The sequence below is a fragment of the Haliaeetus albicilla genome, chromosome 4 (genome assembly GCF_947461875.1).
Source record: "Haliaeetus albicilla chromosome 4, bHalAlb1.1, whole genome shotgun sequence".
Lineage (NCBI taxonomy): Eukaryota > Metazoa > Chordata > Aves > Accipitriformes > Accipitridae > Haliaeetus > Haliaeetus albicilla.
The window spans coordinates 1,255,919-1,283,106 of NC_091486.1; the positions used below are offsets into that span (position 1 = coordinate 1,255,919).

At 47.4% G+C, this 27,188-nt stretch overlaps 1 long non-coding RNA gene and 2 other non-coding genes across 3 annotated transcripts; 2 read left to right on the top strand and 1 right to left on the bottom strand.

Annotated features, from left to right (window-relative positions):
- On the top strand, window positions 1-27,147 carry LOC138685018 (uncharacterized). The gene is made up of 5 exons (XR_011324239.1): window positions 1-920; window positions 3,363-3,470; window positions 16,299-16,515; window positions 20,760-21,107; window positions 26,665-27,147. It is a non-coding gene; the product is annotated as an uncharacterized lncRNA (long non-coding RNA).
- On the top strand, window positions 8,648-8,718 carry TRNAG-GCC (transfer RNA glycine (anticodon GCC)). The gene has a single exon. It is a non-coding gene; the product is annotated as a tRNA-Gly (tRNA).
- Window positions 8,960-9,031, bottom strand: TRNAA-CGC (transfer RNA alanine (anticodon CGC)). The gene has a single exon. It is a non-coding gene; the product is annotated as a tRNA-Ala (tRNA).
- Window positions 27,148-27,188: the final 41 nt, after the last annotated feature.

The window sequence follows — 27,188 nt, forward strand, 5'->3', positions numbered from 1 at the left end:
CAGGAAGGGAAGCGCGCGCTAGGCCCCGCCGCCGAGGGGCCTGTTCCCGCCTTCCCGCTGCCGGCGCTGAGGAGAGCGGCGGGCCCTCCTCACCCCGGGCTGAGTTAGGGGGGCCGCGGGCCATCCCGCCCCCTCCTCCGGCGGGGCCAGCGCAGGCTCCTTCGGACACGGACGCTGCCGGTTGTCTGGGGGTTGTTTGCCCGCGCCTTTGAGCCGGCAACTGGCGTTTGTTTGAATTGGTCGCCCTCGTTTCCGAGGAGTTCTGGCGGCGGTTCGCTTTCGGGTCACAGAGAGGTGCCTTCTTTACAAAGAAATGGGGGACGGATCCGTTACGCTATCTGAATATATATTAATGTATGCTGTGTTAATGCCCGTTTACCTGGCGCCAGGTCCTTCCCTGCTCGCCTAGCGGGTTAAAGGGCAGTGCAGCGGAGAGCCACGTCTCGATCTGTAGTAGAGCCATAAGATTCATAACCTGGATGATTCACAGAGGAAATCCTAGACCAGAACAATGCTAAATCTCTGATGACCCACCTTGGAAAAAAATAACGTGGTGCATAATGGCTGTATAGAAATTCACCTCTCTCTTTCAGTTGTCCTCTCCAGTGGCTCCAATATGGCATGAAGCTGGTTGAGAAATGACGTCTCAATGGCTGCATAAATCTGCCAGCTCTCTTACTTCAACTGAAATGTCTCGGGAAACCCCACCGAGCTCCCAATTTCTACCAGACTTGGCAGAAGCACAATTTAGCAGTTAATCCAGGTCTTCATAGAAGCCAGACTTTCCACCTGCCGGCAGGCTGCATGACTACTCCTCTGGGGCCCCCCAGCTAATGGAGCCCACCACAGGGTGACACTCGTGCTGCCACGGAGAAGAAACTTGCAGCACAAGTGCTGGGACTTCAGTTTTGCAGCGCAGGGTACGCAGGCTTATTTTTCTCTATTTCTGTATTTCTGAATTGAAAGGTTTCCAATTCTTTACCTCTCCAAAATAGCAGGTTTCCAATCTTGAACTTCCCTAGGCACTTGCTGTGTAAGGCTTACAAGCGAGTGGCTGACTGGGCAATACCTTGAGACATTTTGTGTATCCTCCTTCTTCTTACTGCTTTCTGTTCTGTGATACCAAGTGACAAGACTTGGAAGAGTTGCTGCTAAGAGTTATGGCCTCTAATGCTCCTCTTTGTTTCTCATCCTGGTTCCCACGCTCCAGGCTCCTAGGGACACATCTGACAAACACAGCTATGTTTTTTTAGGGAATCATCTGGAGATTCCTGCCTGTTGCTTCTTTTGCAATGAGAAAGCCAGACACACATCAGTAATAAGCCAGGATCTTCCTCCCCCTCCAAAACTCACTGCTGAACTTTTGGCTGTGCTTTTCCCTGCAAATTTACATTTTTAGTCCACTTCAGTTGTGGTTCCACAAGTGTTTGGGATCTCCTTTTCCCTGCTGGACCAAAACACAAGCTGATCTTGTGACTATTTATACCCATAAGCCTGTCAGAAGTCTGTCTTTGCCCATACGCTGCCTGCATCAGTTGTCTGATGCAGTTGGTGTCACGCATGCAGGAGCCCTACACAGCCCATGCACTGTACTGGCTGTGGTTCCCTGCTTTCCAGGCATACAGGGATCAGCTGTGTCTCTAACCGTGCTTCTTGGCTGTCTCCCAGAAACTGTTTTTATTGCTGTTCTTCCGTGCTCACTGCTTAGTCAACATGCTTTACAGGCAGCATGAGACATGTTTTCTATCAGGCACAGAAAAACAACCTGCTGCTGCCATGAAGGATGGGGCACATCTCCCTCCCACAGTGTCCTTCAGGCATGCTCCAGTCCCCCATCAGCCAGCTAAACGTCAGCAACAGGTCCCATCTGAGGAGGCCGTAGGAACCTAATCCTTCCCTCTTGGGTCAGATATAACCAGATGAGCTAAATTGGAAGCTGCAATAATAATGTATGGCTATCAACTCTCCAGGTGGCATTTAAAGTTGGTAAACAACTGCAAGGGTTGGATTTCAGAAGTTTTGCAAAGTAAGTGATATTCAGGCCACCAATGCTAGAAGCAGTTTTTATCCCAGACACATTAGGAGACATGGTAGTGCTCTTAAAAGGAAATTAAGATCTCAGGTGGCAGCTGGAATTAGTACATTCCATAGATATTCAGGCTTAGAATCCATGGGAATACCTCAGCTGAACAGAAAGAATGGAAAATTAAAGGAAAACACCCCAGAAGTGGATTCATTGCTTTTTGGGGCTATGGTTTGGGGGGCTTTTTTGGCGAGTGTGAGAAAGGAAGAAGAATAATTGGGCTAGGGAAAAAAAGGATTTAAATGCAATTTGTGGTGAATACTTTCAGCATGATCCGACACACACAAGTTGTAAATGTGAATACCTGCCCTATATATGTGTACTAACATGGCATTAAATGTTGCCATTTCGTCTGTCTCTTTACAAATATTCAAAACATCATCATAAATTTGTTAGAACTGGGAAAATATCCTGTCCTCCCACCCACACCTCAAGGTTGTTGCCTACCCAGATGTGGCACTGTTGTCAGTATCAATTTATGATAATTTTTGATTGCTTCAAAACAAGGCAGTGTCTGAGGGTAAAATGTGTCTACGTCCAGTTTCCAAGCAAACATGTTCTGCACCCCAGCACTTCTGTGTTTCATGAACTATTCCAAACCAGCAAAGTCTTAAAGAGGGTAGAAAATGAGAGCACCATACTACTCTTCTCATAAAAGGGAAATCCAAGAATGAGTGAAAACTTTTATAAGAATCACATTTACCTAGCAATCTCCCTTTCCAGGAGAGGTTCTCCACACATTTGCAGTACAGCTACCAACAAACGAGGGATGAGCTGTTCTTTCCTCCCTTGTTAGGGTTTCTTTTCAACTACAGCTGTCTCTTTATCTTAGTTATTTTTCAACTGTGTTTTTATCTTAGTTACTGGTTGGTAAAGATTGGTCTTCATAAGTTTGAATAGTGAAAGATTTTTACAAGGTTAAACAAAAAAATTAGATGCCTTAAAGTATCACAAAATTCATCCCTCTTGAGTCTGTTTTTTATTTAATGTCTAGATGAAAATATTACCTCCTAAGTCTCCGTGCGTGTGGCTTGGTCCCTGGGACACCTGCCAAGACAAGAATTTTAGATGCCCGAAATCATGTGCTCAGCAGGTGTAAATTGTGTTCAGGGAGAGTTCACCTTTTGTCCTTAACCCCAGAGGCAGTTTCTCTTCATTAGCAAGGGAAGATGGAGAAAAAGATTATCATCATTTCCTGACTGCATGCCAAAGTTATGTATCATAAGAAGAAAATCTGTTCATACGTTCACAAATATGTTTTCTCCTAATCTGTCTCCAGGAAAATGTCTTTATGAGGAGCAAGGGGTAATAATAATCGCAGAAGAGTTGAAGTGACAGAAGCAGAAGCAGAATATCTCTACCGAGATTCTTTCAAGCAGGATCCATGGTAGGTCCTCCCATTGGAAAATAAAAGTACTTAGTCATGGCTATGATTAAACATTTAAAATTGTTCCCATCTCTGGCTGCTGGTATCAGGTATCACTTGGAAATACAACTGTATTACTTCATATCAGATACTCAGTTTACCAACTGAACCAGTCTGTATTGCTAGTGTTTAGACATTTTCCCCCTACACTGCAACAGATAAAAACATCCACTCGTGTGTGTGTGTGTCTGAAAAGAGAAAGTGGCTCATTTTTCTATTAAAACTAAAGTAATGTGTTATCCTCATAATTATGTCTTATTGTTTGCTGTTATACAAAGATAACACATCAGGGCCGAGTCACAGAAACAAATGCAAAATTGCAGTTTTAAAAGAATAAGATCACAGGTCACGTTATTTGTTGCAGAACAAACACAATAATTGGCCTTTCCCTGCAATGGTAGCACAGGCAGCTTAACTATGGGAGAGCTAGGCAATGGAAAGCAGCAATGTGGAGTATCCGTATTTCTCTGTGGCAAACAGCTGAGCTAGGTCTAATAGAGACCATGCATTTTATTGGTAGAGAGGGAGAAAAGAAAGACAGTATATTTTAGAAAGCAAGAGTGCTTGGATTATCTAAGTGTATTTATTTTCTGTTGTTTAAAGATTTTTGTTGTGGCAGGAAATATGAAAAAAAATCTTCTAAATTTGTTTTCTCTTTACGTGTGCCAGAGAGAGAGAGATTACATTCAGAAAATAAAATGGAAAAGGCTTTTTGGAATTTGAGCTATATTATTTTTTTCTCTCAGACAACGACAGACCAAAATCAGCCCCAGTGATTATACACATCTGCTTTTTTTCCAGATATTTTCTCCATTTGTTTGATTAGGGAAAAATCTTAGAAAACCTGTTCAAAGACATATACAATCACTTTGAAAGCCCTAGCCTAACATTCCAGTACACAGTGAAGAAATACAGGGTTTGACTCTCTTGTTCTCTTCCAGTGTCCATTTCACTAGCATTGCTTGCCTGATTGCTTTCATTTGTGACCATCTGAATAGTCTGGGACAAACATTTTTGGGGTGTCCACAGGTTTATAAGGAACTTATGCAGATCGCTAGCTACATCATCAATAGTCGTGTTGGGAAAAGTTATTTTAAATAACCAGATATATCATTGTCAATTTGCGTTTGGTGACCTTTTGTAATCCAGAACTGTTCAGTTGAAAACAAAGGGATATAGGAAAATCCGTAAGTTTCCACTTCACTGATATCTGAAACAAATCTACATTACTGGATGTAAATGACTTCCCTCCATTTCCAAAGCCTGTGGATCGGATATCACGCCCCAGCTTCCTCTTAGCACTACTTTTGACCACGCCAGCCATCCTGTAGCTTCCCCAGAATTTAAGATTATACCTTTTCATCTACAGAAATATTTTTCCCTGCAGATTTAAATAATTAATTGGGACATGCCTAGTGGGTCTTGAGATAAACTTAAAAGAGGCAGCAGATATGTGTGACCAAGTGACCTTTTGCTGTCCTGCTCATCCCTGTGCTCTCACTGTGCTCAAAGGGACGCTGTCAAAATTGCTAGGCCTTAAAACTTTAACCTGCACTGACAAGTTGTTCTACATTATAAGTCTTACCTAAAAGATTACCACGATTGTTTTGTTTGTTTTGTTTCAACAGTCTTTGCTGAAGGCTCCACAATATGTATTCATTTGTCCTTTTGGGTAGGTGGATATTTTTAAATGCCCAGCTTATTCCGTGACCTGTTAAAATCAAGTTGATGTGCATGTACTCCACTCAGCGGAGGACTCGCCAGGGATGGTACAAATTTTCTGCACTCTGGAAACAGAGACAAGAGCATGCTTTGGAAGCCTTTACTGAAGAGGCTTTTAGAAGCCATTTTGAAAGGCCTGCCAGTTATCCTTCACTGTTTTGGGAGCCAGTAAGAAGGCTTGACTGGACTTCCCTGGTAATATTAAGTATTAGGTATGTGTTAGTTAAACATGAGAAACAGATGATCAGGCAGTTGGTGCTTACAAAAAGGTATGTTATATTTCAGGCTGGTCTGAATTACTCCTTAGGCATTATTTCTAACAGGATTTAATACAGCTCCACATGAAGAGGTGAATCAGAGCAAATGTTAAAGGTACCTTTGTAGCATCACACTTTCTCTTTTGTACATACCAATGCAGGGACTGATGCAACACCAGTGTTAAAGCAGGTGGCTGCACAGCCGCAGTTGTATCAGCGGACACAGGAACATGTGGCCGTACCAGCTGGGGAGGAGGGAGTGAATGATATCCACTTACCCCGCCCCAGCTAATCCACATCTGCAATTTTAAGCTTGATTTGAGCTGGTTTACCACTGCCTATCTATTAGCCCCTACCTTGTCCCTATTGCAGCTGCACTGGCTGAACTTGGGATGTTTGAGGCTACAAGTGCCCCTGAGCTACTGCATCCTCCTCAGAGGTACATGGCAGAGTCGAGTCGGCAACAGCATCTGGAGCTCCTTGGTTCTGCTCTGCAGCAGCAGAGCCCCATAGGAAGACACTGTGTCAAGCCTTAGCCAGAAGCATCAAGAACAGAGTCCCCTTAAAGGCGATCCAGAATGGAAAAAAAATTATTTGTCCCCTTCTGGGGGATAAAAAGGCCTAAGAAAATCCTTTTCCTTCTTCCTGTAACAAGTTTTGCCTTCCTTGTTTCTGGTGAAGGTCTATGGCGTCTCCTTAGCTGCCTGAAAGACTTCTGAGCTGAACCAAAGGGGATGATGTCCCGAGTACCTGACAAGACAACCCCCCTCACCCATTCATCAGATATTGGATAGATACGTACAAAGGTACATTTTAACCAATCTCACTAGAAGTAGTCCCCTAGATGTTATAACCTTGTTATATGAAGGTGGATTCTTGATGCCATTCAAGCCATCTACTGGACTTCTAAAATTATGTGTGTTTTATGGATGACAGCTAGAGACAATTTATTTTTATCAAGTATTTGTACTTAAATTTTGTTTAGGACAGTAATTTCACTGAATGTTCCTGTACTGTTCTGCTAGCCTTACACAGAACATATCCTTCTGCACTGAGCTGTTGCAGGGAGTGTTCTCCCAACCGCTGTGATGATTAAGACAATGAACTCCCCTAAGGACTCCTTGCCTCACTGGAGCAGGATGCAGATTCTTAATCAGCTGAACCAATCCTATGAAATTCTCACCAGTTCGGTGACTCTGGACCACCATTTTCTAATATGATAGGTCTTGATTCTCTCCTTCATTCAGCACTCTCCTACATACGGTCATTTCTAAAGGGAAGCCAAGTATGAGCCTGTGTCATGCAGCTTGAAAAAGGGTTTCTGGAGCATGTTCTAGAGCAACATTTGAGCTCCAGTGAGGCGTGTGAGTTGCCAAACTCCTCCTGATTCACAGAGTCCTCTGTAGTGCATCAGCCAATACCCACACATGTTCTGAGCAGATGCAAAACGTGGTCTAATGGACATGGGAAATGGCTCTCCAAATTATTAACTACAAGTGCAGGAACGGATTTCATTTCTACACTGGGAATGAGAGGGGCTTGCTAATAGTGCAAAGTTTGTTACTGCGGCAACCCTCTGTAAAATGAAACTCTAATGAGTGGCAGTTCCACAGAAATGCAACCTGTTGTGTTAATCACCCCAATCTGCCCAGGAGAGCCAGCCCAAGGACTCTTCTCTCTTATGGAGCGCTGCTGGTTCCCCCATGGCTGTGCACAGACATTGCCAGATCCATCCGCCACCAGCCATCCCCTGCCTTGCAGTGTCTCAGCTCACCAGAAATGAAAGGGGGTGAAAGAATAAAAGTAAGGGGGGAAACTAGTGGGTCAACTATTGCTATTTACCTCAGCATGGCTATCTTTCAGATATATTATGGTAGTGAATTAGAGTCTTCTGAGTATGAATATTTTTTTCCTAACTGCTTTGGGATTTCCGGTCCTATGCTTGCCTGGGAAAACAGTTTTTCAAGGCTGACTGATGCAATTGTAAGCAGTAGCCTAAATACTAGTTATTACTTGAAGTATTTACTATGTTACTTTCTGCCGGTAGAAATTAAGAAGTTGCAATTAAGCTTGGGGGAAAGAGAACTGTGATGGCGTTGTTACTGGCCTGCATTGTTCCTCTGGGCCAGGGGTGACTGGAAAATACTGTCACCTGGTATCCACCGGCCGGCAAGCAAATCACGGCCTTGACTTTCTTTCCAGATTCACTCAGAACACGAGTTTTGCTCAGCTTCTGCTTTACACATGCAGAAAAAATTCACCCTCTTGATGAACTCAACATGCAATTAGGAACAGTTAGGTAATAGCTGCAGGGCTGGTAAGCAGAGGACTCTCTATTGCGGCGTTTACATTTTGGTCTTAACATACGTTCACACAGAGAATTGGAACATTATCTGTAGTGCCAAATTACTGTTCGTTGAAGAAGACACCTGCTTACTACCTTTCATGAGGTGGTTGGTGGGAGGTGTTCATCGTGTCTGGAGTGCATTCTTAAGCACAGCTGTTCTTCTCGTACGTACATCTTAATGTTCTCTTGACATGAAACACTTGGTGTTGCTTTTCCTTGAACTCTGGCTCATGCGTGGCCATTCTTGGGACCGTGTCCAAGACAAACTAAATGTCAAGACTGTACATAATTTATATTAGAACATGGCATCATTACATCACAGTGCAAGCGATGGTGTTCTATTGATATCTCAACCCTACACAAAGTTACATTGTGCTGAAATGTCAGGATCCATAGCACTACATCAATTGACAAAACAGAAAGACGTGAGTTTGGACATTGTACCATGATGATTCCTTTATTAGTAGATCATGTAAGCCTGTAAGCTCTTGACCAGTGGCCTCCTCTGGCAAGGTCCTCCCAGCAGGGAAAAGGAACAAAAATACACCTTTTCTGACTTGGTCTGAAAGGTTTTGAATTTAAAGGATGATGGGTCTATTATACAATTTTCCAGGGTTTTTTAATCCTTTGGAGGAAAAAGGTATACAGACATCGCTACCTTTCTAAAAGCCGTTTTTTTCTCCTGGAAATAACAGCTCAAAAGTACTGACTGTGAAGATGGAATTGAAAGAGGGAGGAAAACAAAACATTTGCAATGAACTGCCTTCGGTGAGCTATTCGAGGAAGGAGCCGGCAACAGTTTTACCGCCTGTGCATTGGTGGTTCAGTGGTAGAATTCTCGCCTGCCACGCGGGAGGCCCGGGTTCGATTCCCGGCCAATGCAGCCTCTTTTTTCTTTTTTTTTTTTTGTCGTCTTTTTTCCTTCTCGGCGGAAAACCCACCACCTTTTTAAGACCAGAGCACTCGCAGCGCCCTTTTCGTTTCCCCGCGGGGTTCCCGAGCGGGAAGAAGCGGCTCCCTGGGGGCTGAAACCACGTCGTACCGGCGGCCCGGCGCGCTGCTGGCTGAAGGGGGGGGGGAAATCACCAAAAAAACCCAACCAACCCCCCCAAAAAAGGAGCCCCTGGAGATGCCGGGGATTGAACCCGGGACCTCACACATGCGAAGCGCGCGCTCTACCACTGAGCTACATCCCCGGCTGCCAGCGGTCTGCTGCCGGCCGCTATCAGAGGGCGGGCCCCAAGCGGGAGCCGCGGCGGCGGCGGCAGAGGCGCCGACTGCGGTGGAGGAGCGAGCCCTTGCCCTCCCCGCAGCCTGCTTTCCCGCCTCTCCTTCTCCTTCCCTCGCTCCCTCTCCGCATCTCGGCGCGGAGGCCCCGGTGCCTGGTCCCCACAAGCCGCCCGGGAGCGCCCAGGCGGGGCCGGCGGGTCCAGCAGCGCACAGCCCGTGAGGAGGGGAGAGCATGATGACCTGCCTAAAGCCCCGTCTGTCTTCTGCGGTACGTCTGCTTTAACCTCGGGGATTCCTAACGAATCTAAGCTCCTCAGCTGTCAAGTGAGAGATGACTTGCCATGACGTAAAGGCACCTCTTTGAGGGTGTTCTTCCTATCTCAATACGGACTTGGCTGGTCTAGAGCCCCGATACTGAAAGAAAAACAGCCCAGCCAGGTTCTTTTGGTGGCATATTCCCAGCAAAACCAGCAACTTCCATTAGCTTTAGTGGGAACTACCTGGTCCCACCCTCCATTCAGGTTTATTTTGAGAATCTAAGCACCATCTCCATGATACGTGCTATTCTCCCCTCAACACGCATCCATACTCTAGCACATAATACTACAGTGTGTTTAATTTATGCACTTTTGAGAAGCTGCTGCAAGCAGCCGTACCCCTTTCCCAGAGCCCGAGACGAGGAGGAGCCTTCGGCACGGAGCGCGGTCCCTCCAGCATGCCCCATTTTGACACCGGAACCTCAGCGACTCACATTTTTCTACCCTGTCAGAAAGCAGCATTTAACAGCTTGACTTTCTCCAAAACAGATTTTAAGAAGCAGCTTTCCAGGAGTTACTGAATTTGATTTTCGTAATTAACACAACATACAAACTATTTGATGGGTCCATTAACACAAAGCACGGAATAGCAGTGACTCCTCACAAGGCTGAGCCAAGGGTGCAGAGCAGGTTAATACCAACCTCTGCAATAAAAACACAAAGCAATTTAAAACCTTCTCTTCAGGTTTTCCTCCTTTTGTTTACCTTTCTGTAGACTTCAGAATAGCAGAAAATGAATAATACAGATATTACTATGCCTTTATGGATTTCTCAGCCTTGATGGACAGTCAGTGCAATTGTGAAACTTCCCGTTTGGGCAGTGGATCAAGGCAAAGCACATTCAAGCTGCTGAGAAGAGCAGCTACAGATCCAAAGCATATCAGCAAGTATTTAATTACTATCCCTGTGGAACCAATACAAGAGCTTATGTGCTGCCTATATTAAAGTGAAACAACGCTTCTATTGCAGCTAGATCTAAATATCCTCTAGACCACCACCTACCAAATACAGAATAAATTGAATTATTCAGGCAAGACTCAACATGTAGATGCTACGGGAGAAAATAAGATGCCTTACACTGAGCTGTAAAGTAAAACAAAATGACCCATAGATGGCTATAAATCGACTCGGTGGTAAACCCAAGCCTACCAGAACTGCACGTTCTTAAAACTTCAGGAGGCAGCAATGGAACCCTGTGGCTGCCATAGCAGCGATACAGCTCCCAGCGCCACCACATGCACATCTCATGATCCTTCGACTGTCGCCCACAGCGCCCGTCTTGCCCAGATGTCTGGAGGCAGCCCCTGGTTCCAGGAAACACTTTGTCATCCTGTGCCAAGCAGTTTTTAATGCTGCTGGATGCCACGGCACAAGCTCCACATTCAGCTTTCTCAACAGCTCTCTCAGAGGACTACATTCACCTCTTTGTGTTTGGGTTTCTGTGCTGACATCAGGGAAAAACAATGTCATTCTGTTATCTGGCAGCTCCTCCGCATTCCTTGGTAGGATTAACTCATTCCTGGTACCTCACAAACCTTACAAGCCTTTCTGGGAGGCCTTCCTTGTCCCTGGGGACACGGTTTTCACTGAATGTCCTCAAGTTTTTGCATTTTCCATCGTTTCTCATTAGAGGCATGCTTAAATTCACCCTGTATTTTCCACAGCAATTCTTCTCCAAGCTGACGGATTTCTGTAGTCCAGCCCGAAAAGAGTTCAGTTTCAAAGTTACCCAATGTACGGACTGCGTAAGAATGATCACAATGAAATTCTGAAGAGACACATAGGCATTCCTGCATTTCTTTCTGATACAGTTTCCTAGCACTGCACTTGCTTCCAGGATTAAATGTTTGTGCTCAAAATTCCTTCTTAAAATAAACACTCTCATTCAACAAAATACAGAAGCAAAGCATAGCAGTACGAAACAAACATATGAAGAGTATTCACTCCATTGATCCAGCTCAGCCGTACACATTCATTGCCTTGTGCAACCGCAAACCTGCCTGGCCTGCCCGAGGTCTCTGCTTCCTGCATGTGCCTTCCTTCTGTTTTTGCGACTGCAGCCCTCTGGGCAGTGTTCTAAGTCTTGACCAAGCACTAGAGCCCGTGGCAATGGCATCAGCCACTTATAAATAAATAGCTAAAGTTATTTTTCTTCTATCATACGATCGTATTGTCCATTTGTTTGCAAGTATCCAGCAAGTCACTGCAGGATATTCATGAATCTCTTACATTATTTATACTTTATTAGCATTCCTATCCTCCTGCAAAAAACATTCCTTCCAGAGATCAGGAAAACCATAAAGTGGCAAATTTCAGAGATTATGAACAACACCCTAACTACTTACTTATGCCACTTACCAAACCTTTTTAAATAATAAATGTGTTTGTTAGGAAAAAACTGAGGACAGACTTGTGATTTGCAAAGTTAAACATCTAAAAAAATTTCCGGCGTTGCATTTACCAAATAGTTTTTATCTACTGCCACTCATCAGAGAATATAGTGCTCAGAATAACCCTTAGGAAGTTCTGCACATATGTGAGACTGAATCTGAATGAAGTTATAATCTTAAGTCCTCCAAATACAAATTGTTTTTTCTCCTCTATTTTTACATCTTTGATTTTTATTGAATTAACTCCCTTGTATGTGGTGAAATGGAGGAATAAAGCAAGGACGTCTTTCATTAGTTCCCACTCATGCAAGGCGTACTACAAAGTCTAAGTGTTTAGCTGGTTTTTGTTGTTCCTGGTGAGAACATCATAAGAACATCCCAAAAATACAGGTTACAAATCAGCCCATAGTAAAGAATTATGAAAGTTAGAGTTAAAAAAGGAGATAAAAAGGCAGAAAACAGGATTAAAGTACTGAACTGGGAGATTCATTAGGGTTGCAGACAGATAAGTAAATTACAGCCCTGCAGAAATTATTTGACTGGCAAATTAATTACACAATATTACAATGGTTTTCTCAGCCAAATTTAGCCCTCAGGAAGCAGGTAGGAGTCTGCATGACTTAATAAAAGGAGCCTCGACTGGTCTTCAGCTTAATCAGAGATGAAAATTAACATTTCAGGATTTGAGGCAAATAGGAGGTTTTTTGTAAAGCTCAGAAAGACAGAGTCTAGCACAATTATACAGGATTACACAGATTATAAAGCCATCCAGACAGTGGAATGCTCCTGCTTTCTTTACAGGCCTTTAATTTACAGACCTACCCGTGAAGCCAAGGTGGAAGCTGATTTGGAAACAAACACAGCAGTCTCGTTAGGATAGATCATTCAGCAGGACACTTTAAATTTGTTCAGAGAATGTCTGATAAAAATACTCTGCAAAATATTTTACCCCAACCCTGCAAAAGTACATTATTATCATCATTATTATTATTTCTTAAAGCATTAACTTATTCTCTGAACCTTATTCCACATTTGCAGTCTGTCCCCAGCATGCAGAAACATAATACATAAGAGTTTTTTTTTCCCCCAGTTTGCTTACTAAGCGTCATATTTTTAAGGAAGAGATATTACAAGCTCTCTCTTGGAACAAATGTTCTTTGTTGTTCCTGGAAAAGTTTTGGAAACACATATACCCCAACTGAAACACATCACCCTCTGGTGATAAGTATCATACGACATGCTCATTAGCCCAGTCTGAACCACAATATCATTACAAATATTAAGTAAGATATTTTCTGATTGCATGAAATTACACAACAAGAAGACAAGGCTCATACTCATCATCTTAAATCAAGCATAACTCTTACTTCAAATTACTACAGAGCATTTCAGCTTCCAGTGCTCTATTTTCTCCAGGGGAATCTCTTGCTTCTCTGTTCTTGATATTCTTCAGGTTACATCTGGAATCCAAAGCATAAATGTTTTGTCAGACAAAAGGAAGATGTAAATCTTCTGGCAATAAATGATTTTGAGACATTACAGGATGAGGTTTGTAGCCCCTTATTCTTAGGATAAAATTGTGTACAACCAAATGGACCTGGAGATGTGGCTTCGTATTGACAAGTGCTTTTTTTGCACTTAATAACGATCGCTCGTTGTTGCAGATTACAACAGGCAACAATTTCTTCTATGTATAATGCTGACTCTAGTATTGCTGAAAGGTTTGATTTCTGCATGGACAAAAATCGGTTAAACTGAGCAGGGGTTTTCCGTCCCACATCCATTTGGTCTCTTCTTTCCTCCTGCTAGCTTGGGGCAAGCTGCCTCACGTGTGGCTGAAGAACCATGAAACTGTCATTTGTCCTTGGCAGTGCACAGACCTTCCCTTGCACGGGTCTTAATTTTGAGCCATTCACAGTTAAGTGGCCACAGTTTGCTTTCCACCCAAACCCACATGCCAGGCATGGTGCTAAATGACGCCAAGGTGGATTAGGAGCAGGAGAAGGGTGGCCTGGGCAAATCAGAGCCCCACTATACTCAGCGTGCTCTCCCCTCAGAAACCATGAATATTCACATGTAAAACCACCTTTTGCCACTTTCCTGATCCATGTGGTAAAATGGACTTTGTTACCCAGGCTCATAAAGAAAATCAAAATGAGGGCTACTGCTAGTAGCTCTTGCAAAAAATACCATCGGGTTTAATTTTTGTTACTAGGCTACATTTGAGCTCATAGGGAACTGGAAGCTTTACATTTTATCTCATTTCAGTAATAGTATAATTACTGAATTATAACAATAATTAATTCAGTAATTATTGTGTATATTTTCATCATAGAAAAATACCAGAACAACTGCTTTATTCCTCTGCACTAGTGCAAGTAGAGGAACATAAACACTGTCTTAGAAGAGCATCTAGAACACATACATCTATCACATCATGTTGTGGTTCTGCTGCTAGGCAGCCACATGACAGCAAACGAACCTAAAAATAACTGTGAAAAAGCATCATACACCGAAGGACAACAAGAATTTGTTGTTAATAAAAAAACCGAGCAAAGTGAAAGTCTCACTGGCAGTGGGTGTCAGGAGCAAGGATAACTGAGAAACCCTCAGGACAGGAGTTTATTGCTATTACTCAGGTGAACAAATTCCTATAAAGGATATTCTACATGGAGTCCCAGGTTCATCTCATGGAAGACAAACCAGTATACGTCGTGGTAACTCCTTCAGCGGACTCTAAACTTCCTATCCTGTTGATGCTGAGACTGAGAAAGAAGAGATTGCTCAGAACCAGAAAGTAGCAACAGAAAAAAAAACCCACAGAAAAACAGAAAAGAAAACACACACACACAAAAAGACTTTGAATTTGGTGAACAAGGAGTATTTTTCAGTTTGGACCTTAAATTAGATAAAGTACCAATAACATGTAATGTTTGAAAAAAGCAAGATCCTGACCCATAGTGACCCATAGTGTCAGGCGCGAGTTAAATAAAGGGCTTTAGAAAGGACTTATGCACACAGTACGTGTCTGCAAAAAAGATTTGAGCCTTTGCAGCGCTGGACACTTTGACCCAAGCTTTTGGGGCTCTGGGATGACCCCCGGGTCAGGCTGCTCTGCTGCCTCGGCACTGCAGTTACGCGTGGAGCCCCCAGACACCCACTCTGTGCACGGGTGGAAAGCTGCCCGCTACCTCCTGCACCTATGATGTGGGAGACCCAAATTCCACTTTCGGCTCTTCCGAAGAGGGTCGGCGCCATCGGCTCGGTGCACTGGAAACACCAAACTCTGTCAGCCACAGCAGGGGCGGGCCATGGGGCCAGGACCCCCGGCCCCCCGCGCTCCGGGCCGGCTGTGAGTCAGCTCCTTGCCAGCAACTGTGCAGTCCCACGGGGTCACAGACATCTTCAGGGAACTCCGGCAAAATGTTGGTCATAATGTTTAGCACTTTGCCTGTTCTTTGAGAATAGTTAATTGTATTTTGCTCATTAATCTTACAGCAAATTTTCCCCCTCGTTTTACCTTCCCAGACTTATGTCATTTGGATGCCCCTCAGAATGAAGCACATTATTAATAACAGCATTTAACTCAGGCCTTAAACAGCAGGTGTTTCCCAAGTTTTCCTCTGATTCCTTCATCAAAGTAAGTCTCAGTACCGGCTGGATGCATTGGTAGTGACAGCGGGTGGACCTGCCCATTCCGCCTTGCTAATATATTGACAAGATTTAAAAAAACCCATTCTCTCTCACATCTACACAACCATTCCTCCTGCCCTTTCCCTGTCTGCTGTTCTACCCATCTCTGCCTGCTCTCCTGGGAGTGGGCTCTTCTCTGCCAGCTGCATTTATCTCTGTGGCATTGACCATGCCAGTAAGCATCTTGTAAGGCAGGGTCAAGAGTTTTGTTGTGTTTGTGGTTTTCAGTATACCAGCACATCCAGCTAATTCCTGCTCTAATTCCCACTGAATAGATTTCCCAAACTCACTGTCCAGATGCTTACCTGCTGCAAGGTATGGTATACTTGACAGTGAAACACATAAATGCAGCTTTACTACTTTAGTAACTACTTTCTTGGTCACATTTATCAAAAAGGTTTTCACTGGTCTAGATTTTCTTAAATGCTAGTCTAGTTTGCTGTGAGCTTGCAATGTCCAAGTATTTCGATATAAGGCTGAACAAAAATTAGACACACAAGACTATTCCAGTGTGTGTTAAATCAGATCTTCATACAGCAGAGAGAATAAATTCTTACAAAGCCATTATGTGACCATTGTTTTAGGTGAGGAAGACTAAAACTTTACATTTCTTAAAAAAATTAGACTAAGCTTTTTATTTCTTTAAAACCCTTAACAAAACAATGTCAAATTCCCACGGAACTGGGAATTCAGCCAAACTGATTCTTGCCCCTTCACGTAGAAGTTACTGTTGGCTTCAAAGAAACACATCCAAGCCTCACAGCCTGAAGACTTAAGATCAGAAAATTGTCCCCTTGCTTGCTCTTATTAATCCACACTTATTCCATTTGCAGCAGTGGAGGTTTTCTTCTTCAGTGACACAGTACAGATTCTGCACCATCCAAGTGCACCCTATCCAGCGGGGACCGTGGGCTACGCGGCTGCCATCAGTGTGACGCAGCCCACACCTGCATGGGCAAAGAACGTGGATTTTATCCCGACCCCCATGATCTAAACACAACTGTTGCTCAAGCCCTAGACCCTCTCTTGTTTAAACCAGGATTCAGTGCAGTGAGTACAGACTTACATCACCCTTACAGCCCCAACCTGGCATAACTGAATCCTTCCTGGTTGGTGCACAGGTGGAAAGATCAGACTGACGTTCAGCTCAACGGCTGCAGAGCGAAAGCTTCAACCATTGCCTTTGCTTGGTGTTGCTGCCCTCAGACCTGGTACCGGCTGCAGTGGCTACCAAGACCCTGGCAACACTTGCCCACCCGGCCTGACTGTGGCAGAGTTTGGGTGAGATTGCTCTTAGTGAGTGCTGGTGGGTTGCTGAATCGCTGTGAACCAGAAAGCGATATATTTACACCTCATTATCAATATGTCAATAGGGGCCAGTTCTGTAGATTCGCTTGCTGAAAAGTATGGGCTAATTTAATAGGAATTTGACTGATATAAAAATTGACTTGGTTTTCCAATGATATCTTATACTGGAATGTTGTGATCTGGAAACTAATATATTTCTTCTTGCTTATCACATCAATATGGCCTAATTTTGTTGGCTTTTGTATTGAACAATCTGGTGAATATACAATCCAGTTTTGATTTCTCTCTTTATGATACCTCTTATTATTAAAGCTCTCTCATCCAAAAAATAATGTATTTTTATATACTAGTAATATTAATGGGATTCAGATTTTACCTCAGTTTTAATCTAGTTTTTTCATATTGAAGAACCAGATCCCATTTAGTTAAAACTGAAAAAAACCCCAGCTTTTCCTCCATTCTGTGTGCAGGTTGAACTACAGTTTGGGCATTTTTATTTAATACTACTCCTTGTCAAATCAGTGTTTATTGCTTACTGTGTTTCAAATGCTGCAAAGAAGACTATATTATTCATTGTGCTTTATTACTTGCCTGTTTCTCCACAATGATTTAATTGACTGGATATGGTAAGCATATGCTGTGTGTACCGTTGGGTGTACATAAGTGCTATGTTTGCACTAAATTCCAGCAGAGCCTTGCGGAAAGCGAAGGAGCACTGCAGGGAGGGCAAGAGGGGTCGAAGCTCTGACACCCTCCTCAGTAAGTCATCGAGAGACGGAAAATATGGGTCCTCCCGACATGATTGTTGAGGTTTCGCCTTCTGTCATGATCCCCGGAGGACCTGGCGAGCCTGCACGGCGGACGCCGGCGCTGCAGAGAAGTGCGGGCAGGTGCCTGGCACCTCTGGGCTCGTGGAGGGTGGCCACCAGGCCAGCAGATCCATCGCCGGGCTCTCGCAGTGGTTATAACTGGGGAACACCTCCAGGCACAACCAGTGTGCGCAGCACACAAGCTGGTTATATGCTCGCCTACATGCACGTGAGCCCTGGAGTAAGTACTTGCATGAACAACTTGAAGCCCACACGTACGAGCTGTAGGCGCCCGTGCTGCAGATGCTGCCATGCGGCTTGCTTTGCCAAAGGAGCTGTTTACTGCGCAACACGTGCCCGGCTCTAACCAGTATTTACTCCCCACAAAAATGCTCTTCTTTGTTTTCTCCTGATTCTCGCACGATGTCTGCAACCGCTTTGGCAGTGGCAAGTGGCTGCGGTGCTGAGTCCTCCCCGGGTGCAGGCTTCAGGAGGTGGCAGGAGGCTGCAAAGCACCCAAAGCCCAGAGGAGCGGATGGGTGCCCCCTTCTAGGCCAGCCTGACCCAGCGCCGGTCCCCGTCAGCCTGGGGCTCCAAAAAGAGGTGAAGGAAGAAGACCCCTGGGTGCAGAGCTGGACCCGCACCTCGGGGCCCTGGGCAGAGCCCAGCCAGGAGGGGAGGCAGCAAAGAGAGTGCAGCATCGCGCCCGAGAAACCACACCAGGACTGGGAGACCATGAAGAAAGCCATCAGCATTGATGCTGCCATGGGTGGGACAGCCAGAGCCCCCAAAAGGCCAAAATGGCCAGTCAAAAATGTGATCTGGGAGCCCCTGTAAACGCACAGGCTGGAGCTGTGATCCACCACCATGGACATACCTGGAGCACAGCTCCAGAGAGAGCCCTGAAAAGGAACAGAATCTACACAGGAGTAAAGCACATTTCTTAGTGAAAGTGAAAATAAGGTTCAGCTGATATTCTATGACAGTGTTTTAAAACGGATAATTAAAAAAGTGTCTTAACAATTTGGGTATATCATTTTCAGCTTAGACTTCCCTTTTTGAAGCACTGGAAATAATTAACTTTTAAAAACATAACTCCTTCATACTCTGTATTAAAGTCAGGCATTTTAAAAACAAAATGATATTTTAATAACTATTCTCGTAATTACAAACTCCATTCTCTACACAAGTCCTGTTTTCAATTAACATCCTGCATTAATGGGTTTATTCTCCCTGCCATTTACCTCTAATGACAGCAACTGTCACATAGAAGAAGAGTTTTGCAAATTCGTAACTATCATGAGTTGTTTTTTCCTAATTTTACCACTATTTTCTGAAGCCTGCAGTATGGTATGAGCCTTTTACCCAGGAGATAACCAGAATTCTCATGAGATTTTGTTTCTGAACTTGTATTCTGGCATTTGCTAACTGCTCAACACCCATCGCTGAGCCAGCTATAGAGGAAGGTCACTGTCATATGAGTGGCTGGACAAACAGACGATGCTGATAACTGTTCCTGGCGATTGTTGGGCAGCGTGCCCAGGCCCTACCTCAGCGGCTGTCGCACTCCGTCCGTTATCATCCGTCCCTTCAGCGTGAAAAAAAGCTTTAACAGCCCTCTTGCCAAAAAGGGACTGTATTTTATAACTTGGACTTAGTTCAGAGCAATGAATGCAAAATATGACTTGGTCACCTCTGGAAATTAAATGTGTGTTTTGCAAACCAGGACTTCACCCGGGCTGTCTGAGGAAAGAGGGAGACAAAAAGTGGCCGTCCCTGGGGAAAGCAACTCGCCTGGGGACACGTCCCGGCACGGGGGGGGACCCGGCTTCCGACAGGCACCCTGCAACATGGGGAGCCGCACGCCAGCCCAGAGCCAGCCCTGGATGCCCTGTGATGTTCTGCTTGTGCCGCAGCTTCAACCCAGACTGCGCTGGGACGGAGGAGGAGGAGGCTGGCACCCAGTGGGGCTGACACGCTCCACCGCAGCCCTGCGAGATCCGCACGCACACGTCTCCCACTCACCAGTCGTGAGCGAAACAGTTTTCAAAGACATTGTGTAAAACACTCAAAACAGCTCTATTTCGGGAGGCCTCGAGGCGTACAGCCTCAATGGAAAATTATTTTCTTAAGACTGGAGTGAAGGGGAAGGATCGGGCCCCAAAGCTGCACACGTTGGTCCGCAAGCACTGTGGCAGTGCCGGCAAGGCCATCGGCACCGCTGCTACCTCCCCTGCAAATGCAGACCGAAAATCTGCTGCTTCAAAACCACGTTGTCTTTATGAGCGAGGGGTTGCGGCCACCCTCTGTGGCGACGAATTCACCAGGCCAAATGCTTGCTGCCTTTGGCAGCGAGTCCGTCCCGCAGTAAATTGTTTTGGGAGGACTTCAATAAACTGTTTCTAGTTGGGGATTACAGAAATAGACTCCTGGTAACTCAGTCAAACCAGACATTCCTCTGGCATTATGTTTCACATCTGCGAGGCTTTATGCAAGCGACCGCAATGCAGGATGGAAGATAATGATGCCGTGATGTCCCCAGAAACACCCTCTCTCGCACAGGCGGTTTTGGCACCCCCGGACAGGGCTCCCGGTACAACCTCACGCTGTTGTTGCGAGGCTCCATTAATGAAAAACATCTCAGAGGAAAAATACTTTTTCTGTGTCAAGCGCCTTTCCTGGCTCGAGCTCTGAGCAGCGCCGGCCCCGGGCAGACCCAGAGGTGCTTTCGGAGCTCATCATCGACACCCCCCCCCCCAACCCTGCAGAAGGCCCTCTGGACAGAGCTGTCCATCTGGAGATGGGACCAGCAACTCTTCCTGGCATGGCCGGCTGCTGGAGAGGACTGTGCTGGAAACCCACCTCTTTTGCCAGCATCTGTGAATTTTTGTCTTCCCAACATCAAATACAGCAGGGTCTTCCAGGGAATGTGTTTCTGAGGACTGTATGAGGGGGAAGGATCCCAGGTACGTTGAGAAAAGTGCCCCCAAAACAAGAAAGGATTTCACTTAAAACAGCAAACAGAATTTCACTTAAAGAAAGTCGTTAATTAAACCAGATTTCTGTGTGCTGTCAGTTAATTACCAAAATACGGGGAAAACAACGTGTAATTATGCTATTTTAGAGTGCTTGTGACATAAACACATCACTCAAGTGACATGTTTTGGGGGTTTCCAGAGCTGGCAGAACAGCCTGGAGCCGATCCCCAAGACAATTCCCAAACAAGGCAGGCGACGGCTAGCGCAGACCACGGCCACCTCCACCGTCACCGCAGCCAGCTGCCGGCCTCCGGGACACTCCGCCTCACCTTCGCCATCCTGATTTCTCATGCGTTGCTAATGGAGGCTTCTCGACTAAAGAAACGCACAGGGGCAGAGGGAAGAGGTCCCCCCTGGACGCACAGCGCTTCGCTCGCCAACCGGCCGTGGCAAGTGGAGGCAGATGGCTGCTTCTCCTGTCACCGTCCACCAGCCGGAGCTTCTGGCAACGGCCCCGGTAGGAAAACGCGAAACGAGGCAGCAAACGGTGAGAGGGCTTGAAAATCGTGGCTGGGGGTTCTCGTGCTTTTAAACACGGACGGCTTGCTTTTACTCCAGGCAGTCTGTGGGAGCAGTCTCCCCGCACGGAGCCAGTCCTTCCCGCTGTGACGACCGGTTTGTTCACGGTCTGGGTGTTGGCGGTCAGATACGCAGGTAGTTACCTGCTGCCCCCGGTGAGCCGCTTAATTGGGAGCTCCATGGCCCGCATACAGAAATTCTGGGGGGAAAAAGTGTAATTGCATTCATATATTCTATGGGAAGCAATATGACTGGAAGAGCTGGAAGTGCAGCTCTGCTTTCCTGCTGGCCCTTCCCTGACCTACTAATGAGGCAGCTGCTGCCTCTTCCCAATCGCCTTCCCAATGCCATCCAGGTGCCAGCAAAGGGGCCTGCGCCGTTCCTGGGACAATCTTGGGGTTGTTTTGCCATTCTTCCAAGCTGGCTGGCATCCTCGTCAGATAACAGAAATTCAGAAATGAATGGCAAATGAGAAGCTATAACGGTCTCTGCAGCGTAGTTACTACTTCTGGCATTCTCAAACCTTTTAGGAAAATGGTGCCAAGTTAAAAACCCGATGTACGTACGCGTTACAGTGTGTATGCGTGGGGGGGTGTGTTTAAGTATATGGATGTGTGTTTTATGTAAGAAAACTTTACAAGGTACTTAAAATAGTCCGTCTTCTGGAACCGGTTCCATCCAGAGGACGCTCCAATGACATCAACGCGGGCCGCCGCGCCTCCTCATCACGGGGGCGAGGGGCAGCACCTCCGGCCCCCGGGCAGGGCTGGACCTGTCGGACCCTAAAATGCGAGGGGGACGCGCTTCGTCCCCCGTTTGCTGGAGCCGGGCTCCAGACAGAGCAACCGCGTTCCCGGTGCAGAAGAGCCGGAAAGCAGGCAAACTCGCCAGCAGCCGAACGTGGGGGTCCGCGGGGAAAACCCCCCCAAACAACCCCCAAAACACACACCCGCCCCCTCAGAGCCCTGCGGGGAGCCCTGACCCCCGCCGGCGGCCGGGACGGAGGCGGGGGGGAGGGGGACGGGAGCAGCAGCAGTCGGGGGGAGCCCCTGGCAGCGCGGCCGGGGCCGCCCCCGCGCCGGCGTCAGCTCCCCCCCGCCGGCGGGGCCGGCGCTGCCGTCACCGGGCCGCGGCGCTGACGGGCGCTGACGCCGGCGGCGGCGAGGGGGCGGCGAGCCCCGGCACCCCCCCCACCCCGCCCCGGGCTCCCCCCTCCGGGCTTCCCCCCCCCGCCCCCGGGCTCCTCCTGCGGGCGCCGCGGGGACCGCGCTCCGCTCCGGGCGGCAAGCGGCGGCGGAGGCAGGTAGCGGCGGGGCCGGGGGAGCGGGAGCGGGAACCGGCGGGGGGGGGGGGGCAAGCGGCGGGAGGCGTCCCGGGGCGGCCGCCCCCCCCCGCCGGAGCCCGGTTGGGGTTTGGCAGCGGTGCGCGGTTCCGGCAGCCGTCGTCGGCACAGCTGGATGGCTGGGGAGGGCAGATGTTGCTAACGGCAGCTTAAGCACGGATGGGCAGAGAGCATATGGAACGCAACACGTGCCATATGGTCCGTTTAGCCTTTCACCTCGAAGGGTATCAATCAGATCCATCCCGGGAGAAACGGAACGGCTCGGCGCGGGAAGACGGAGGGCTCAGCGCGATTTCTGTTCCTTGACCTGCGTAACGGCAAGGCGGCGAGCGGATCTCATCGCTGTCGCGCCAAGGACGCGGCCAAACCGAGCGGGGCTTCAAACGCCATAAACATCTATTTGCATTCCGGGGCCTTGACAGCTGTCAAAGCAGGCAGACGTTGACGGGCGACCCGTTGTGCTTGCTTGCCGGTAATAATAAAGGGAAAATACAGCTTTGTAGTCTTCCGTAGAATAATCACACATTAATAAGAATATAAGTGGAAAGAAACATTACCGTAATAAATACCTTCCATCATCTGACACTAACAGCTCGACCGAGTTTCAGGAGCGGACTAAGAGCAGGGAGAACGATGCTCCTTTGGAAATTTCAGGAAAACACAAGGGTGATAATGGAGCACTTGTGAGCCACTCTGTTTTCATCCAAGTCTGGCAATGAGCCCCACACCCCGCGCTCTGACGGCTCTAACCTCACATTGGGGCTCACGCTTCTTCACATCGGCATCCAACTTCACAGCTTCTGTCACAGCTGCTCACTTGCTGTGGGGAGACCTGACACAGGTTCTCACGGGACCATGTACCCATACAGTCTCATTTACCGCGCCGGGGCTGGAGCTGACGGCATGTCCCGGAGGGGAGGTCGGTGCTGGTGCTGCGGCCACCGCAGTGAAGACTCTGATCTGTAGCCGATCGCTGGTGGTGCCGGGGCCAGGCACTGCCACAGTGGCTGGGCGCTAGTACAAGGCTTGTGCCTGACGTGCAGACTGCCTCTTTCTCCGTTTGGGCTTGCATTTGGGGACTTTGCACCTTGTGTAAAGAAGCGCTGAAGTGAAATCTGTCAAAAAGATGCTTTGGTCCTCTTTGCCTCTGGAAGGTATTCACTGAAGTGGTACAACTCGTTTTGGATCTCTTGGTGATAGCACCAGTATATAGCAGCATAAATATCGTTCTGCAGCGCGTGCGTTCACAAAGCAGGAATGGGTCGTGGGTGCTCTGGGGGCCCAGTACTGCCTCCTTCACCACCTTGCCCCCAGGCAGGGTAACGGGGTCTCGGCCTGTAGCGAGGATTCCTGATTCGAGTGGTATCAGCTGCTTGTACACATTGTGTCTTCTGATAGCCGGTACCTTTTCGTAAGTGTTAAACTTTCGCTCTGTTGAAGAGGAAACGAAGCTTCCCTCTCCCAAAACATCATCCTGAAACATTTGCCCAAGTTAGACAGGGTATGCGCACGTGACTCCAGTATTGACAGTGTGTTTGCATAGGGAAGGGCCAGTTGCAGGAGTTGCATTGCCGGTGCAGCGCCCTCTTCACACGTACCAGACGAACGCGGCCCCTGTCCTGCACGGGCACCAGCCGAGGCTGGCTGGACTGGAGAAGAGAAGGAGCAAACCTGTGCTGCTCCCGCAGAACACCTGTCTGACCGTGGAACCGAGGCTGGGGTTGCCCACGTACAAAACAAACAGTTGCTTTGTGCATAGTGAGTTCCTGCAATACCGTGACGCCCAAGACTGCCAAATACGTACCGTAGTTCAGGCTTTATGTGTCGGAGGTAGGTGTTCCATGGAGTTCACGATGCATTGCAGTCACTGCAGGTGCTAGCTGCAGCACTGACCGTGCCTGGCCGGCACGGCCACTGCCCTCATGGCTGAAACAACAAAAGCTCCATCATGGGGACCGTGATCCAGTTACGGTCTTTCGACTAATAGACGTACAGCTACAGCCGCCACAGGTCAGTTCCTGTGCTTCTTAATCTTAAACAAACACTGTAACTTTCCTTTAGACCTTGGGAGTTTGCTACGCTCACAGATAGGAATGACGAGAATTTTTGTGCCTTTGTTGGAAAGGACAGTACCTGAAGCAGGCCTACACACAGATGGTCTCCGAAATACGGCCTATGGCGTCAGCTGCAGTGCATCCTCCGGTGGAAGGGTTCTTACTTTTTGGAGTATGCTTGGGGACGGTCCTCCTAAACGTGGAGTTCAGGGTCAAAAATGCTTGTGATTCAGATTTGTGTCTTTTAACCCCTGATGGGAGGGAGCGGGAACAGTGACGACGCACCTCCGTGTGCACACGCCCATGCCGGTGCCGGTGCCGGTGCCTGTGCCGGTGCCAGTGCTCGTGCCCACTTTTCCTGGGGGGAAGGAGACGAACCGGACCCCCAGGAGGGGAAGGCCCAGCACCGCCCAGCGCTGCGGTTGATAAAGGCTCCGGCCGTGTTCCTCTTCCCGCTGGCTGTAGGAAAGGTGTGGGCGTCTCGCCCGGGTGCGGGGGCTGTTGCAGTGACCAGCGAACCATTCTCTAAGGGGGACCTCGCTGTGCAGGTGGGCCCCTGGCCCATCAGTGCCGCCCCTTGTGTCTGGTGTTGGAGGGGGCTTGGATCTTCTTGAATTTACCAGCTTTTGGGTTTTAAGGGTTGCTTTTCTAAGGGCGCTCAGCCTGCTGAGTTAGTGACTGTACAAAAGTCCCACCCGGGCCGGGTTTTGGGGTTACCTTCTTCCAGGGAGACTAATGCAGAAACAAGGGATAAGGGGCACTTTGTCGTCGGCACTTTGGGGGAAGAGCGACGGTTCTTTTTAATTAAATGTGTTCTTTGGGCTCATGTATTTAGGTACCAAAATACAGCATTTCACCACATGTATAAAATTGTGTTTGCATTTATTTAATTTAGAGTTCTTTTTTTAAAAGCATGTAGTCTTGAATGTTTGTTCTCCGTTTTTTTTCACATCATTACTCTGATACTGCTTGATTAGCTCCCTCCCCAGTCATGATTGGTAATTAAAATAGGCATTAAAATTAGTCACTTAGCAATTTTGCTGTTCAATTGGCAATTAAATTACTTAATTGCAATTAAAGTCCTAATTTTAATTGGCAAAATGATAGATGTAGATTTAAGATAATATGTATAAATACTTTAATAAGTGTCTATATAAGGATTACTTAATTACTCAACTTCAAGTTTATGCTGTTAACTTTAGAACTTTTAAGTGAGTAATGAAATTTATATTACATCTATTCTAAGGATATGGTAATTAGATGTTTTACTTATCCCTATAAGGGCCTTTGCAGTAAGTTTCTCCTGTGATGTTAAAACTATAGCCTGGGTGAACCTTTGTGGTACGGCCGATGCTGATCGTGACGCGACAGCTCTGCGGCGGGAGTCCTGGCGGCTGAGGGGACGGGTGGGCGTGAGGTGGCCCACCGAGCTCCTCCAGCGCCCTTCGTCTGAGCACCACGGTGGCGAAACCAGAGCAGCATGCTGATACCGGGAAACGTTGTTTTAAATAGTCCTTGCAGAACAGAGGCATCTTACAGCCTTCCGTGGTTTCTTCACTAATCTTTACCGTCTCTTCTCCTGTTGGATAAACCTCAGCAGTAACTCTGTAGGAGCAAGAGACTGTAACCGCAAAGTGGAAGTGATCTCTTCTGGATGCGAGCGAGCCAGACGGTGGGAAGCAGTTTGTCTTGGGTGTTTGAGTTTTTACAGTGTAAGCTGAAAGGGAAAAGCATTTGCAAAGCGAGCATGATGACTGGCTTACAGCGAGAGAAACGTATTAGGAAGAAGCGATCACACTTCCACATAAACCATTCCTATTTAAGTGCTTCAGAGGGTTTTTACGTCAGGCAAGGATTTTGTGTCGGAAACGTTGGCTTCTTAGGTTAAGGCTGCACCGCGTCGGGTGCACTGGCTTTTATTCTGTCCTTCTGCACAAAACGGTACTTGCCAGGTTGGATGTGCAGGATCTGTTCCCAGCCTTTACTCCCTCTCACATGCTCTGGTCTCTCGAGCTTTGCAGAAAAAGCACCTGCCAGCAGACAGGCGCCGTACCTCGCGCGTCGCTCTGCCGCCTTGGCTTGCTGCGGGCAGGGACGTGCAGTTACGTGACTTCTGCCTATTTTTGCAGGCCGGACTGCAGCTGGGGGTCCCGCGGGAAGATCTGGGGTCGGCGTCAGAGCCGCTTTCCGGAGCCCACCGCGGAGGAGGCCGAGCGTTCGTTCCCCTCCCTCCTCAACCCCTCCAGGAGCAGCGACGTCGCCGAAGCCCTGCGCACCATCGCGGCCGACGCCGGCTGGCCCCGCGAAATTAAGATTCCCGATGGGTTTATTAATAAGTGCGCTGCCCTTAACTATATGAAACTGGTTCTGCTTTCCGTCCTCCCCCAAACGCTGACCCAGACGTGTGCTGTTAACGATGCTAATCAGAGGGGTTGCGTGCGGGCATTTCGGGGAAGGGGGGGAAATGATGAATAAACCCGAACCCCGCGTAAATTCCGCGTGGGAAAAGGACGGGGGGGGGGGTGCGTTCGGCGCGGCTTGTAAGAAACGGCAGCGATGAATAAAAGGCGGCGGGGAGTGGGCGTACGGCTCTTGGCTCCGCTCGTGGTCAAAAAAGGAGGAGTTTTCCCCCAAAAAAGGGGCGGCGGGGAGC